The sequence below is a fragment of the Phoxinus phoxinus genome, assembly GCF_949152265.1.
Source record: "Phoxinus phoxinus genome assembly, chromosome: 4".
In the NCBI taxonomy this organism is placed as follows: Eukaryota; Metazoa; Chordata; class Actinopteri; order Cypriniformes; family Leuciscidae; genus Phoxinus; species Phoxinus phoxinus.
In genome coordinates this window covers 4,212,122-4,218,840 of record NC_136879.1, presented here as the reverse complement: position 1 = coordinate 4,218,840, position 6,719 = coordinate 4,212,122, and the positions used below count along the sequence as shown (strand labels likewise).

The window sequence follows — 6,719 nt, the reverse complement described above, 5'->3', positions numbered from 1 at the left end:
CTCCTCCTTAAGAGTAAGGTCTAAACCAGCACTATAAGAACTACCAGTGACGTAAGTGTTCGCTGATTGCCCGAATGCACGCAAAACATCAGCACCCGCCATTTATAAAAAGCCATGTGCACAGATTATAGCCTATATATTTACTCTACGAAAACAGTGATAGATAGACCTCTCAACCTTTATGCTAAAGAGAAAATCCAATGCAAATCCAAGGGGACCAAGTGAAACATGATTACATATTTCTGCTCAGCTAGCAATATTGGGCATCAACCACATGGCAAATGCTAAAACTTTTTCATTTACTCTCTACTTTCTTTGTATAATAGTTCTATAACATACTGTATTAGACAGGACTGTTAAACATATTGTAAACTAATGAAGACGGAGAATGGAAGTGCTGTGTCCTTCGGCTCTGGTGTTTTCAGCGCCATCAAAATAAATGTCCGCCACGCTGTCAAATTAAAAGTCACAACAACAAGCGCAACTTACATACACCAGACTCCCTACTGGTGGTGTGAATGCAGCCAGCAAAACGGCCCTAGGGGAACATTTAGTTCTCTGGGAACCACTCTGGTGATGACTAGTTCCTATAACTAAGTTCCTAGAACCACTGACCTTTTTCATCGGAGGTGTTATTTGCCCAACATGTGCGAGGCAGTGTAAGACTTTCCACTTTCAATTCAGAACTTCTACTACTGTGGCTATAACAATATCAGAAATAAACCACAGCTTGGTCACAAGCCACAGCTTACAATTAAAGATATTTAGTTCCCTTTCAAAGTGGAACTCGCACTGAACATGGTGTTGACGCTATGGGAACACTTCACATGAGCCAATGTCTGACGTGTGCTAAATGCCAATCTTGATTGGCTACTGCCATCAGGTGATGTCACAAGCATCACAAGCATATATAAGGGGGGCCTAGAGAACATGTCATCAGCTTCTTTGTCTTCAGAAAGCCGTTTGTTTGTGTGTGCATGTGCCATAAATCACAATTATTATTTTTTTAAATGCAGTGAATGCAGATTCAAGAAATGTGTGAGATATATCACACCAAATAACACGCATGATTTATGTGTGATATGTCTCGGAGTGGAGCATGTAAGGTAAACCCACGAGGGTTGCCGTGATAATTTCACAGTGAGAAAGATTTACTCCTGTCTGGCTCTATTTACAGGGAACGGGTGCCAGGCGTCGGGACCCGCTGTTGCCAAGGTAGTGCGGCGTCAACAAGCATAGAGCTCGCAGATGGATCTGGCCTACGAGCTTGGGAGGGGTCTTTCCCTATCCCAATCCTCTGTCGTCAATTCCGAGACTCTCACGCCGAATCCGGAAGCCTGCCCGCCGGCTTTTTCCAGCATGTTGCATGGATGCTCAAGTTCCGAGGAACTAGATGTGACAGGAGTTGAGGTGAGATGTTTAAATGAGCCCGCCTCCCCATCGTCACCTGCGTATAGGGAATTACTGGATGTCATGACCCGCGCCATCCCAAGATTGAGTTTAGACCAGATGGAGGGGGAAACAGGAACACACTCCAGGCAGGCTAGACCTTAGCTTCCTGGCGGCTCATATGTGTCCCCAGCGAGATTTCCATTTCTCCCAGATCTCAACACTTCACTTTTCAAAATTGTGTCAAAATTCTGGTCTTGGTAAGTATACACTCTAAAAACTCCTGGGTCAAAAATAACCCATAATGGGTTATTTTTGACCCAACTCCTGGGTTAAAAAGGGACCAACTAATTTCTGGGTTATTTCAACCCAGAAAATTGGGTTATTCTTTTTGACCCAACTTCTGGGTTAAATACCTGACCCAAATTTTGGGTTAAAACAACCCAACATTGTAGTTAATATAACCTAACTTCTGGGTCAAAAGAACAACCCAACTTCTGGGTCAAAAGAACAACCCAAATATCTGGGTTTAAATAACCCAGAAATTAGTTGGTCCCTTTTTAACCCAGGAGTTGGGTCAAAAATAACCTAACTTGGGTTACTATGCCAGTATGCCTTATTTCAGAAAATAAAACTTTGTTTTAAATTATATTACACACTTCAAGCACTTTTACATTTTTATTGCATTAAATTAAATTAAACTATAGATATATATATAAATATATATATAGATATATATATATAATATATAGATATATATATAAAAAACACACACACTTGGACATATTTATTTTCATATTTATTTTAGGTCAGACTGTAATAACAATATTGGAAAGAAAAAATAGAAAAATAAACAACTCAAACATTCGACAACATTCAATAACTGGATTGAATTTAAGGCTTAAAGGACAAGTTCGGTATTTTACACTTAAAGCCCTGTTTTCAGATAGTTTCTGATGAAATAAAAGATTACAAAGACGTGAAACTTACCGAGTGGTCCGGGGTGTTCACTGATATGCTCACACAAAAATCGCTGCAAAAGATGCTTTCCAACAGGTTTTATCGTAGTTAATCGTAGGATTGTTCCAGTGCACCTATGCAGCCATTGTGGAGGTGGGGGTGCTACCACAGAAACCAAAAATTCTCGGGACAGCAGCATGTGTCCAAATTTCAATCTTAACCGTTCTATTTCATCAGAAAAGATCTGAAAACAGGGCTTTAAGTGTAAAATACAGAACTTGTCCTTTAAAGGACAATTCCGGCGAAAAATGAACCTAGGGGTTAATAACACATGGTTACCGAGTCGACCGTTCTCTGGGATGTGTTTTCATGATAATCGAATGTAAAGAGTTTTATCTCTAAAAACTGATTAGCTTATAACGCTAGTATATATATAAAAGAAATTGTTTACCACTAACAAGGCTCAAAATAGCCTAACACGGTAGCATAATGAGGGTCCCTACATGCAAACCGAAGCATTGAGAACTGTGTAAGTGTAAAGACAGTTTAAAAAGAAGATACTTTATAAAGACAGTACATACCAGTCGAGCCACGAACGCCGTGCTACGTGAGCTGGTCTATAGGTTAAAGTCACAGTTCAGCTGTCTTAGCACGGCGTTCATGGCTCGACTGGTCGAGTCTGTTTTCCAAGATGGCTCCTGCCTGTATACGCGTAATGTACTGTCTTTATAAAGTATCTTCTTATTAAACTGTCTGTACATTTACAAAGTTCTCAATGCTTCGGTTTGCATGTAGGGACCCTCATTATGCTACCGTGTTAGTGTTAGGCTATTTTGAGCCGTGTTAGTGGTATTAACAAACGATTTCTTTTTACTTATATTCGATATAGCGTTATAAGCTAATCAGTTTTTAGAGATAAAACTCTTTACATTCGATTATCATGAAAACAAATCCCAAAGAACGGTCGACTCGGTAACCATGTATTAATTACCTCTAGGTTCATTTTTCGCCGGAATTCTCCTTTAAAGTCTCTGGAGAGCTTTAGGAATTTAAGCCTGGGACAAACTTTGGGGACAAGATTTTTGATAGTGTCCTCATCTAAGAGAAGAAATGCCTCCTCATCCATGTCTTCATCTGAAAGACAGAAAACAAGACAACATGAGTATTACTAATAAGTCGAGACAATTGTGAACCACTCACCAGACACTCTTTGATTATAAAGCTAAAAAATAATCACTTTTAAGGGAATGTTGTGTTGTTGTTTTTTAACGTGGCCCAATTTCCTAGTTAACTGATGTGGTTATTTTGCAGCATTACCCATTTAGTGTGAATGACAGTCTATACTACTGTCCATCTTTTCTTTCATTAACAAGTGTAATGACATTAATGCAAAGGTGAATATCTGGCCTATTCTTATGCATAACAGCATAAAGACAAGGCACAAGTATCTTTTAACTATAAGGGTTATATAGATATGCATACTCCACTGTCGAAGAAGTTGTGACTTTCACAGAATCTTGCACCGACACATTTAAGCCCAATTAAAGACATTTTTTTAGGTATAGAGAGATGATATAAGGGTAGTAAGAGTAAAATGCTCACCTTTAAAATTCTCTATCAGCTCAGAAAGCCGCCACTGAGTTGGCACATCAGCGACAAAGCTGTCCATTTAAAATGACCTGGAGAAAACATAGCAATATAGAGGTTAGCAACAATTCAAAGACTTGACCTCAGGCTGCTCTTATGGATTGAAAACACAGTAACGTTACATCAGAGTATCCAGTGCTCATAATTATTACATCGACACATTTGGGTATAAATTCAATAAATATTATTCCTGTCTATAGAACTCTGATGTAAACCTATGAGAATCTATCAATATTTCTCCAAATCTGCACATTTTTGAGCTAAAAGCCCTGAGGCACGTTGTTTTGTCAAGCACTGTCATTTTTTTGAATGAGAGCGGCTGACGATCATAATTCATATTAAAGGACTAATTTTTTCATAACTTCTGACACAAATTAAGACATAACTGTCAATATAAGTTTCTCAGAATACAATAGTGGTCAAATACTGAAACTTGAGTCATATATTTTTAATGATGTATAGTTTGTCACGGTAATAACATTAAATCTGATAGTAACTTTGAACTATTTAACCAAATAACGCTTCAGTGCGCCGGCGCACTTGCAAAGGTTAACAGGTTTTACTTCAGCCAGTAACTTAGAGCACTGTATGATATGATAAGCACGGCGCAGCTGGTAAACATAACTCAACGATTGTGTCGTCGCTCTAGCCGCGGCACGACACGTTTATATACTGTCTATGGGCACGACGTCGCCACTAAGTTAGCTGGACTGTAACGTTAGCTAACGTTACTTAACGTTACCGTATTATTGCCGTTATTATAACAATGAGATAAGTACAGCACATGTTATGAAAAATAGAATTTAAAGACCGTGTAAAGTGAATTCAGTCATTTTCTTCTAAACACATTAAATAGCCTAGGTCATAAATGTATTTCTCAACAATGTGTAAAAAGCATTTCAACCATTTTGTCACCTAATATCATGAACCTATCGTTATTTTTAATCATTCAAATTGTCTGGGTGGTTTACACTTTCTTCTTTAGTCTGACAAACTCAAAACACATATTTATTTTGACTTTACACAGACTTTAAACTAGTTAAGTTAGATGTTTTCGCGATAGCGTAGCTACATGACAACCACAATTAAGTTACCACAGCTAACACTAGTCTCAACGTAGCAAAGCCATGGTAATTTTTTAAGCAAATGGTGCTAAACTAGCAACGGGGACATGGACACAGAAAATATTACATTATATCAACACTGAAAATACTCGCTTACCTTGAATACACGACGAAGTTGCACCGAAGAAGCACAGGCCAAGACGGATCGAGCGCGAAGTGTCGGTTATTTCAAATGTCTCCTGTGAGAAAATTCCAGAACAACTGCAGGGGGAGGGGCCGAGGGGGGACCCAGAACATGGGTTACTCTTTGAAAAATAACCCAGAAACTCAAACAACCCAGGAATTGGGTCAAAATATTAGCCCTATAACCCAGAAAATGGGTACTCTCTGAAAAAATAACCCATAAGTTTAACCCAACACAAATAACCCAGAAAATGGGTTGAAGAAATAACCCAGGAGTTTTTAGAGTGTACTCTTAAACACAGTTGGTTCTGTATAAAACGCATGTGACAGTGTGACAGACAGTATAATGAATACAGCAATGGATACTTGCTCTAGCAGTAAAAGTGACAGCAGCCATATATGTGTCTGTCATTAATGTTGTCGTCAAAACAACAAAAGATAGCATTAATAGTAAGGAATGAGAATGAATAGCCTAGCCTATGTATTTAATTTAGTCAGTAATCAGACTGAACTTAGGGTGTATTCACACCTGCCTTGTTTGGTTCGATTGAATCGAACTCTAGTTCGTTTCCCCCCTTGGTGCGGACCTTTTGGGCAGGTGTGAATACAGCAATCGCACTCGGGTGCGGACCAAACAACCGAACCGAGACCCAGCTGAAGAGGTGGTCTCGGTACAGTTCCAAACGAACTCTGGTTCGGTTCGTTTACGGTGTGAACATGAACCGACCCAATTGCAGAAAGCACTGCACCTTTTTTGACAGGGTCAGATTTTTACTATGTAATTTGGGGTGATAAAATGCCTATAGTGGTGCAACGGATCGCAGTTGATCTGTGATACGGACTATGCCCCACTGTTCGGCACGCATGTGATTCGCAGATTAACTACAAAATTTAACCATCATAGACTAAAAGTTATCATTTGGATGGGTTTTGTCTTGACAATTTACACATTCAAACAAGTTTAGAAACATATTCCTTCTGTTGTCAATGTTAATAAAACAACAAAATACAGCTTGAACAAAGATGAAATTATATATTTAATTTCTACATTTTACATTTACGCTTAATTTTTAATTTCTGTACTGGAATTAGACTTTGTAACTTTGATATTTCATATTCATCTCTGCTTGTAATTTGTGTATTTGGTCTTATTTTATTACTGACTGTTCACTTGTTTTGAATAATGTTAGAACTGTATCAGTGAAGTGCACGCTTTCTCCGCCAGAACCGTCTTACAGCACATCGTCTTCACAAAATCTTAATTACTACATCGTATAGATGATATTGTATCATATGATGCTCATAAGTTTCTTCATATTGCGTTAGTAGCTAATAACACCAAATCAGTAAAAGAATAAAAATTGTACTACGGAAGATCTCCATAAATTGCCTGTTTTTGTACTTCCTGCTTTTCCCTGCTTGAGATTGTCTGTCCAATGAATGGATGACTTTAGCACACATGTGGTTTTGTTTACA

The 6,719-nt window shown here is 38.4% G+C and overlaps 1 long non-coding RNA gene across 1 annotated transcript; it reads right to left on the bottom strand.

The window, feature by feature from the left end:
- Window positions 1-3,287: 3,287 nt before the first annotated feature.
- On the bottom strand, window positions 3,288-5,524 carry LOC306996411. The gene is made up of 3 exons (XR_013797072.1): window positions 5,218-5,524; window positions 3,952-4,028; window positions 3,288-3,483 (listed from the first exon to the last, which is right to left on the bottom strand). It is a non-coding gene; the product is annotated as an uncharacterized lncRNA (long non-coding RNA).
- Window positions 5,525-6,719: the final 1,195 nt, after the last annotated feature.